The sequence below is a fragment of the Epinephelus moara genome, chromosome 11 (genome assembly GCF_006386435.1).
Source record: "Epinephelus moara isolate mb chromosome 11, YSFRI_EMoa_1.0, whole genome shotgun sequence".
Classification (NCBI taxonomy): Eukaryota; Metazoa; Chordata; class Actinopteri; order Perciformes; family Serranidae; genus Epinephelus; species Epinephelus moara.
In genome coordinates this window covers 2,023,918-2,034,290 of record NC_065516.1, presented here as the reverse complement: position 1 = coordinate 2,034,290, position 10,373 = coordinate 2,023,918, and the positions used below count along the sequence as shown (strand labels likewise).

The 10,373-nt window shown below is 39.6% G+C and overlaps 1 protein-coding gene across 1 annotated transcript in view; it reads right to left on the bottom strand.

The window, feature by feature from the left end:
- LOC126397579 (cullin-1) overlaps positions 1 to 7,034 on the bottom strand; it is a 37,516-nt gene extending 30,482 nt beyond the window's left edge. Inside the window, exon 1 of the mRNA XM_050056468.1 lies at positions 6,877 to 7,034. The gene's annotated coding sequence lies outside the window, so the exon portion shown is untranslated. The remainder of the gene's footprint in view (positions 1 to 6,876) is intronic.
- Positions 7,035 to 10,373: the final 3,339 nt, after the last annotated feature.

Sequence of the window (10,373 nt, the reverse complement as noted above, 5' to 3'; positions counted from 1 at the left end):
GGCATTGATCCACAGCCTCAGACGGATGCGCTCAAGCCTGCCGTTCGCACAAGCTCCGTCGGTAGGCGATACTATATTTCACATTTTTAACAACGCAATTTAAAAGTTTTGATTTTTATTGATAACCTACATTTAGCAACAACAAAAAGACTACATTTAGCACCAAAAAAATATGTAAAAAATAATAATAATAATAAAAAAAATAAGTATTTAAAAAAACGAATATCGAATACCAAATTTTCATAACGAATACCTACCCATAGAAACGAATATTCGAATATCCGAATATTTGGGTACAGCCCTACCGGCTACTGGAGTAACCTACAGCTATGGGGCGCTTCTACCAGCTCTTCTAGTCACTGAGCCTCACCTCCATCTCAGCAAATATATTACAAAAATGTAGCCCACGAGGCTGCCTGCGAGGCTACATTTTACAATGCTAATTGAAAATGTTAGCTGAGCTGCCGGGCTAACTTACTCACCTAACACAACCGTAACGCCTGACCCATTGCTGGGACTGAGCCGCTAATAACTCAAGCTCTGGACATTAACCCATCCCGGTGTTTCCTCCGCAGCCTCCACTTCACCCAGCTTCACTCAGCTGCCCGATAAACCCGCTGCTTCTTCCCACTTTAACCTGAATAACAAACCAGGGCTCGGTGCTCCGGTTGGATCCAAACAGAGAGTCGGGGCTAGTTGGGAAGCTAGCGGAGGCTAACCGGCTGTGCTTCCCAGTTGGGAAGCTAGCGGAGGCTAACCGGCTGTGCTTCCCTCCGGTCATGCTGCGGCTAACGCCTCATCAGCCGCTCCCAGCTAGCTCCGGATTGTTATTGAGGTTAAAGTGGGAGAGGCAGCGGATCTGTGGGACAGCTGAGTGAAGTGGAACCTGAGGAGGAAGCACCGGTTAGCCCCAGCTCTCCGCCATTTCATTTCGAAAATACGCGCTGCCATTGCTCACTGGCTGTAGCCATTGGGGGGGGGGGGGGATTCACATGAACGTACATGAAGGCGCAGCCGGACCGGCTTGTAAACAATGGGCTGGAGATCAACACAGAGAGAGGGTGTGTGAGGTCATGCTATACTCCAGATGAAATTACACCTCTAGTTCTTCACATAGCAATTTTTAATTCCTTCAATCTAGAAATGATGAATTTCGCTTATTGCTCCTTTAAATGACTTCAGTGACTGCAGAGCAGAGAGTTTTTTAAATTTTAAATATTGGAAAAAAGAAGACACTGGTATTGGATCGGTCTTTGGTATTGGCAGATATGAAGTAGAATCAGTACTGGGAGGGAAAAAGTTGAATTGGCGCATCTCTTAGTACAGTTATTTCCTTACCACCCTGTCTTTAACTAGATATTAAAAATATAAAACATGTATGAGACTAATATCCACTGCAGACATCACAGTCATCATTATCAAGATGTTTTGTAAACCACATTATGAGGAAGGATAAGAACCTCTAAATATAACTGATTACACAGCCTGGAGCAGTACATATTACTGGCACCACCATAAACAAATAACAACCAGTATCATTAAAAATAACTCTCCATGGAGGGATGGAAGAGACTAACTGGGGAGAGAGGGGAAACCATCCTGTTGTTTAAAGCCTGCCATCAGCTTCCAGCAGCTACAAACAAATTAAAACTTACTCTAACAAAAGACTTTGTTGCCAGTGTGCAATGCAAATGTATTTCTTTACGTTTACATTAAATTCTTACCTGCTATCTGCTGCAGACAGCAACAAGATGACAAAATCCCAGCAGATTTTCATATTAGGACTTCTATGTGATGACTTCTCATCTGTCAGACAAACCAAACAGCCACGCTTCACCTGCATTCGGCTGGTAGTTTCTACTCTCCTACACTGAATTAGTCTTTACTGCCCTGTAGTGCAGTAGGTATTGCCACAACTCAGGAACCGGAGTGTGTCTGCACGGGAAGGATGCAGGGAGTGGTGGTGGAGGGAGAGACAGCGAGGGAGAGCGGTGCTCGTGGGGAAAAAAAGCTCAGCCTGGTAAATCTGATTACCTGGTCACCGTGTGTCCTGGCCAGACTCAACAACCTAATACCCTACATTTAAAACACAAACAATAACACGGCAAATAAACATAAACACAGGCCTTGATTTTGGGATTTGATCTGTTTTCCTTAAACTGAGTTTTGGTGACCAAAAAAAGACCATCAAACTGTGAGAGCGAGTCACAAGAAGCAATAAAGCTTCAGATTAATCGCAGTGATGAGCACATCTTGAACACTGACATGCTCGCAAGGTGTGCGTGTGTTTGTGTGCGGGCGCAAACTGATCAGGTGCTGGGTTAGGCAGCGTGAGAGAACATTTCATTAGTGTAAGCAGCTTTTGATTTCTGTTGCTCTGCTCAGCATTCACAAGAGCAGCCACGCAGAGACTCACAGCCCTTTTGGATTGACTTTACAATCACTGCCCTCAGCGCCATCATTTCACAGCATCTTGTACATATCAAGCAGACAAACCTAGATGGGTCAGGCCAGGTAAAGGAGGAGGTAGGACAGCTTGATCATGGCTGACGTCACCTTAAAACTTCAGGAGCAAAATGATTTCACTGCATGTTTTGAACACAATATCAACAAGCACACTGTTTCAGCATGTTTACATTCTGCTGATTTGCCTATAGTGCTGCCCTAGAAGGAGCACTGGTCATTTTGCACTACCAAACACTAATGCAGACTGATACATGCCAGCATGATGTTGAGCGGAGAAGGAATCCGTCTTCTAGACTCGGCATGTGTTGAGTAAGCTGTTACAAAAGTTCAAATCAGGTGCAACATGTGCTCCACGTAGTCAAAACATTAATAAAGAAATTGAATAGGTATTTCCTACTACAATAAATATAAAATTCAACATCCCACTCAAAGCCGCAAGACAAAATCTTAAAAGTAACACACCAGTGTCTCCACAACAATAAACTGCCACAAAAAGACAACTAGCAGTGCAGTCTATATCATTATGTTATTTAATGCTATAAATGTCGACTTAACACGCATGCTTCTCCTCAGACTGACAAATTCCAAATGATATGATAGAGCAGATGTAAGTGAGGATATGAATGTTGTCTTTCAGCCTCTGAATAACCATCTATGCAAGAATGGACACGTCTGCAGGTGTTTTATCGTGGTATGTATGCAAAAGTTATCATCCGACAGCAGACGTTCCTCACTTCACAACATACACCAACCCCACATACATGTGTACCATCACACACAGACATTCTCACTCAAGCAGGTTGATTCTGAGGTGATAGGACATGTATATATATGTATGTGTACAATTAAGCCTCTTATCTCAATACTTTTAACTCCCTAATAGAGGGGCAACTTCTGCTGATATGGCAAAATGGAAAAACTGGATGCTATCTCAAGCACTGCAATCGAACAATATTAACATAATTCACATTTTGTCCCAATAAAGACCATAACACCCTACTTAAAAACACACTCTAATGGTTAACTTTCCGTTAAAATGGGTTTAATAAGTTAAAAGTTTCCATGCACAAATTTTACTCAAATTTCTGATTTTCTGGTAAAAATCGAGAGATCCATCAACATCGAATCAATACTGGGCTACCTAAGCTTTAAAAAGCAATATCATATAGCTGTAGAATGACTTTTATTGGGCTACTACTTTTTGACTGAAAGATCATGTGCAACCTCCTTTCTTCTTGTAATGTGTCACAAGTCAGACTAGGAACATAATAAAAGAGTGTTTGTTTTGATCCTCTGCGCTAAATATTCGGAAAAGTTCCACTTTGTACCAATGTTTGTATTAAGCCTCTTCCATGAATGTGCATTTTCATCTGCCAATACCACTGTGAAAATGTCAGATCATAACTTCTTTCATCTTAGAAAACAGTGCATATACCTATGTAGATGTCAATTACTTTATGTACAAGTTTAGAATACATTACTGACAAAATTTAGGTTTTAAAAAGCTCCACAAATACATTTAAAAAAAAAACTCCTTGGGGGTCAATAAAGTATGTTGCCTGCTTCTTCTACACCTTGTCAGCTAAGACAGACAACCACCAATGCCAGTGTGTGAAGTGTTTGTTTTGTTTCACTTTAAAATCAAAGAAAATACTATCTTAACTGTCAAGAGACGCAGCCAGCAAATAATAGAGGCACCCTGATCATTCAAGGGAAACAACAGTGAAATACAATACATAGAATCCAAAGGTTATACGTCATTTTGTAAGAACTCTAGGCCTGGAAATTACTATTCTAACATACCATAGCTCTTTCAGGTATTCCTTTGAGTGTGAGAGCCCTGTGATGGATTCAAAACAATTAGATCTTCCATAAATGCATATTTGTATTGGCCAATGTTGGTACGAAAATATTAGAAATTTATTTTTTAACTTACTTGCAGAACAAGAAGTGCCTAAAAACTGTGATGGCTGTTAAAGGGGAACACCACCTAAATTAAGAGTTCCAATATGTTATTTCCATGGCCTTGAAAAGTTCAATTAATATTTGTGAATATAAGCTACTCTCTTTCAAAGCCAAAAACCAGAAAGGTAAGTCTTAAACTTCTGATGTCATAGGGGTATAAAGTCTGGAGCTGCCCCATAAACAATGAATAGGTGCCTGGTTTGTAACTTCTAGGTAGAAAATCCTCACGTCACATACATAAAATCAAATAGCACTGAGTAAATGCTGCCTCAATTAGTTTTTAGCGACCTGTTAAAGAAAAAACAATATCATTTTAAATGTATGCTATATTTGGAATATTTTCACCACTTCACCTTGTCATCAGACAGCTTTTTCTGAGAGGGAATAGAAGCCATTATATCAAAGCCAACACAATCCACTGACAAAAACAGTAATTTAACTTAGCAGCCTGTTTACTGTGGCATCAATTGGTTAGTAAGCAAGATAAAAAAGGAGCAAAATATTCAAATATAGGGCATTCTTCAACTGATATTTATTTTTTAAGGTGGCTAAAATACGCTTTGCCACAGCCCCATCAATAGGAGTACATTGCTTAGCTTCCATGCAAATAGATTTGGTTTACCAAAGATGATAGCAAAGCGACAAAGTACATAAAATAAGCACAGCACAAACATCAGATATATCAGGCAACTGTGTTTAACTATATAGCTTAAACATTACAGCAACCGCTGAAAATGACAACAGAAATCAACAAGTTCGCCGATTTTATAAATCTCTGCAGCTGAAATTAACTGCCAGTTGTCTAGCCGGAAGTAGTTGTTTTTACTGCAACACCACAGTGATTCCATCTATACTGAGGAGCACTGGGTGCTCTGTGTCATCTAGAAGAGTGGTTCCTTACTGGTCCAGCCACAGGGTCCAGATTTCTCCTTAGCCATTAGTACAAGGTCCGCACAGTTGGATATATTCAGTGTCATATTTGCGTTTGGCCATGACATCAAGCTAGTTTGCTGGCTCTGTCAAATAGCTGTCTGTTATTTACTCGCTCTACAGGAGGAAACAGTGGTTCAAAATAAAAGCTCTGTGCTTGAAATTCACTGTACTTAAAAATAAAATGTGTTTTTTTACAAACTTGTCATGTCTGCGAGTTACCTGTGGTCCATTCAGAACGGACCCACAACCCACTTCTGGAACATTACCCACCGGTTAGGAACCCCTGATCTAGAACATCTTTCACCAGTCACTGTTTATGAAGAAGCTCCAGTCTTTATATCCTATGACATCACAAATTTGGAGTTTGGCCCTCTAGTTTTTGGATTTGGGAAAGAGTTGTTCATGTTTAATGATATTTTTGGACTATCTTCAACCATAGAAATAAAATGTATGACTTTTGAAAATGGGTGTAGTTCTTCTTTCAGTGTTGTATCTTTGTCTTAGCAAACGGAGGAAACACTATTGAAAACAATGTTGTACATGTAACTACACTTTATAAAATATGATTTGATGTGAGGGTTCGGCACGTACACCGTGTCAACTTTCCATGACTACCCCATCACCATAAGGCACCGTCAAACTTCCCTGACCAAAAAGCAATAGATATGAATTCAGAATTAACAACCAGGTATGCCAGCTGTTTGTTTTTTCTTTATAAATTCAGAACAGAGAAAGACACAGCAACCAACAATATTCCCCACCAGCAGAGAGGTCCCGATCATTCAGAGTTTTATATAAAAAAAAACGTGTCCCCTTTCTTCCTTCCTATTTCCCTAACATCTCCGGGCCTGAAAAGTGGCGACCACCAGGTATTTTCCAGGTATTCCAGGAGTGTGGGAGCCTTGTGTCCGGTTGAAAAAAATCACTACCCTTCGCTCCAAAGAGGCAGATGGCCGATCTGTTCGGTTTAATAAGAAACTGTAGCCCCGTCAGCTAGATTAGGACACTATAATCATCTCACTAAATACGACGAAGCTGTACACTGACCGCGTTTTAAAATATCTGTTGATATTTTTCAACGCTGAGCTACGAATGGAGTCAAACACTGCTACGCAACACTGCTAGCTATCATTAGCTTCCCTGGCTCAATTAGCCAGTTAGCTTGAAAGTAGCGCTAGCTCGGCTACCTGGCGCTGGGTGGATTAGCTTTAAATCAAAAATACAGTCTCTATTTATACCCGCATTTTTTTATTCGTTTAGATATATATGTAGTGTTGTGATTATGTTTTAGATAAATGTTGCCTTGGCCGAGCTAACCGCAGTGGCAAGGAAAGACCAACTGTCTGTGTTGTTGGTGTAAAATGGCAGCCTAGCTTCTCGGGCTGCTCAATAATGAGTCAGGAAAACAGTTCGCTAACCATTTAGCATTAGCCAGCTAGCTCTTGACTAGACTGATTGTCATAAAAAATAGCGCCACCGCGTTACGTTCACAACTCTCAAGTGTTTTCTTACCATTTTAAGGCTGTGACTGTCACTGCACAATCGTTGTATGTGTGAGTTTTCGGCCCCAGAAGCTGTCTCCGCCGCCGTTTTTCGCTCCTCTGTGTGTTTGCTGTCCGTAGCTAACTGCGACCGCTCTGCTTCGTTCGCACAAAGATCAGCTCAGCAGCCACCGAATCATGCTGCCTTCAGGCGCCCTCGGAAATATGGATGTTACAACAAAGGGACACACACACACACACGCACACGCACACGCACGCGCGCGCACACACACATTACCTGAACACATTTGTCCATTCAGAACATTTTCCAAACAGTTCACACACAGACCTAAACTGAAAGACACTCACAAAACATTAAAAACATGCAACAAAAGCAAATATTTTGATCACATAACACAGCTTGTAGTCAAATGAATATATTCTTTCATTCAATCATTACACATCAGACAACAAAATATAAAAAAATATAGCATAAACTATTTCAACCTAAATTTGTGCTAAAATATGTGAAACTAATGGAAACCTGTGAACCCATTTGCGAGAGAAGACTTGTGCTGATATTCATGATATTAAAAGTACTTAAGTCTTCTTCACAACTTAAAGGACTTTTTCCTTCCCTCCTTTTCCTCCATTGGTCTGTCTCTTCCTTCTTTTCCCTGCTTCCTTCCATACTTTGTAGTAACTATTTTGTAAGAACTTTTACGCATTGTCTGACTAATATTTTTGCACCTCCTGCACAGCTTATTAGCTGATACATTTATAAACAGCTTTGTTGCACATATTTGCCAAACTATAGCACTTTTTAGTCCAAGTATTATAGTCATTTTATTGTAATATTTCTCTTCTACATTGATGTTGTTGGGTGTCTTCAGTGTTGCAGTACTTGCTTTATTTTTATTCCTTTTAATATGTTTATGGTATTTTTTTAATGTATGCACCATAACCAAAGCAAATTCCAAATGAAAACCTATCTGGTAATAAATCCTTCCCTGATTCTGATGCTTTCAGTGAATAGTAAATGTATAGGCCTACATTTAATGTAGGACATGTAGTGGAGTAGAAGTGACAGTTGATTATATAAAAGCTCACGTAAAATACAGATACTCCCTAAAAATACTTAAGTACTGTTACAAAGTAGGCTATTATCATGTTGTTACATTATACCACTTCTGCTCAGCAGTCAATCTGTGAACATTGAGGAAAGGAGTTCAAAAGGGATCTGGGCTGTCGCTCATTTTATGGATGATAATTTATTACAGCATGAGGAGCTTTGTCAGAAATTCCAACTCCAGTGTTCTGTTAAGAACTGCAATAGACTGATAAAAGCCATATCTCTGAGATCATTGGTTGATAGAAGACATTCTGTACTATAAAGTCTCTCCTGGGCTGAGGCTGAGACAGCTTTGCATCAAAGAAACTGACTTTTGGGACAATAAATGTGCCAACACAGTCATTAGAAACCTTTCATTAAAGTCATGTTTCCCTAACACGATAAGAAGAAAATATTTTCTCAAAGAATCTGACGTTGAAGAGGTTTAGAAAGAAAAGGAAAATATAGGCCCTATATTCAATTTCCACGTCCTCCTGAGATAAAAGAGGCGAACTTCAAAATTTTAAAGATTTATACAGCAACAAAAATGCGGCACTTAAAGTAAATAATTAGAATTATTGTTGGCTGACTGACTACTAAAACAGATACACTTTGCTACAGGAGCTACAGTTAGTTGAAAGCACAATACTGCCTGAAAGACATACATCTATAACATAATATGCTCACCTCTTCAGTACTCGGCATTAAAAAGGTCGGAGCTTGCGAGGACTCCCTGAATGCAGCATCAGCGTCACTGAATGGCGTCTCTATTGGACTACAATTATGGCTACACAAAACAATTACAGCTGCTTCGACTACAGATATTGCAATATCTCCCTCACGCATGCGTAGTTGGCTGTCTCAGTCACCTAATATGACATTTTAATTATGCATGCCTGAGACAGACGCACGATGCTGACATTTAGCTGGCCGTCCTTTAATCTGTGACTGTAACATTAGAATCATCCCAGTGAAAACAAAGATGTTTGTCCAGTGGTTCGTGATGTTTGGCTGTGACCTTATCTCTCCGCATTTTAAATTATGTGCGATTATAATATAATAACATAACTTCTTTATGATAGGTTATTCCTACAGGGAGCCAGATGTTCTCCAAACAAACGTCAGTCATCATTTACACAATATGCAATGTGGTCATCATCAGTGTTCCACCCTGTGTGCACCTCCACTGCTTCTGAAACAAGCAGAAAACGACCTCTGCTGGTGCAGGAGAGAATGACAGAAACACACACAAACTTGTCACACAGGACAATGAACAGTGTTGGGAAGGTTACTTTTACACATAACTAGTTACCCTTAAAAAATGTATAAGTAATGTGGCTATTTTAATTACTTCATCAAAGTTATGTAACGTATTACATTTGATTACTTTTCGATTACTTTTGAAACTGGGCAGCAAAGCTGAAAAATGTTTGGAGATAGGCCACAACACAAACACAGTACCCATTTCTGCATGGCAAAGAGATGCAAAGCAACACAATGAATGTTATATTCTACATATAAGCTTTTTATCGAAAATAATATATTTCGATGTAACCCCTTTGTGATTACCATTTTGATTAGTAATTGTAATTTAATTACATAGGCTACTTTTTTCTCAGTAACTGTTACAGACTACAGTTAGAGTTATTATGTAATTTAGTTAACGTAACTCCATTAAATGTAAGTAGTGACTCCCCAGCACTGACAGTTAATTAACTGAAATTAACTCCCTGGAGATGAACCCTAACCTATATGCCGAGTCCCAACCCTTAAAGGAAAACTTAGGTGATATTTTTTATTTTACTTACCGTCATCAAAAACCTTAAAAAAAAGACCAAAAGCAACAGTGAATGTATTTCCCAACAAGTATTGTGTGTGTATCAAATCCTGATGTTGTCCCAAAACTGATAAAAACATGTCAGTGGACCACACTGTTGAACTGGGTGATATCAATCAATCAATCAATCAATCAATCAATCAATGTTCTTCCATCACCATGAACACACACATACAGTAGTTTATTATGACTCAGTCCCCATACACCGCCCTGCTGCCACAAATACTCCTATAATGTGCATACTATATAATGTGGATTAAGCCGCTGCTAAAAATAGTCCCCAACAAATGCACTACTTCCCCCAATTTGATTAAAAAAACGACAGCGACCAGCTGTTTTAGGACATTTCTGATATAAGTTACACAGTGCTTTACAGCAAAGATGAAAAGAAAAGAGGAACGGGCAGAGGGATGGAAAAACGGACAGACGGAGGGACATGCTGGAGACGTAATGCCTCCACGGCCATCACTGGCCCAGAGGCATAAAAAATGGGTTTCAAGATGCTTTTTAATGAATGGTGATAATTTGTCTTCTCTGAAACTTTGTGGGAGGCTGCTCCACAGTCCAAACAAAAGTATGA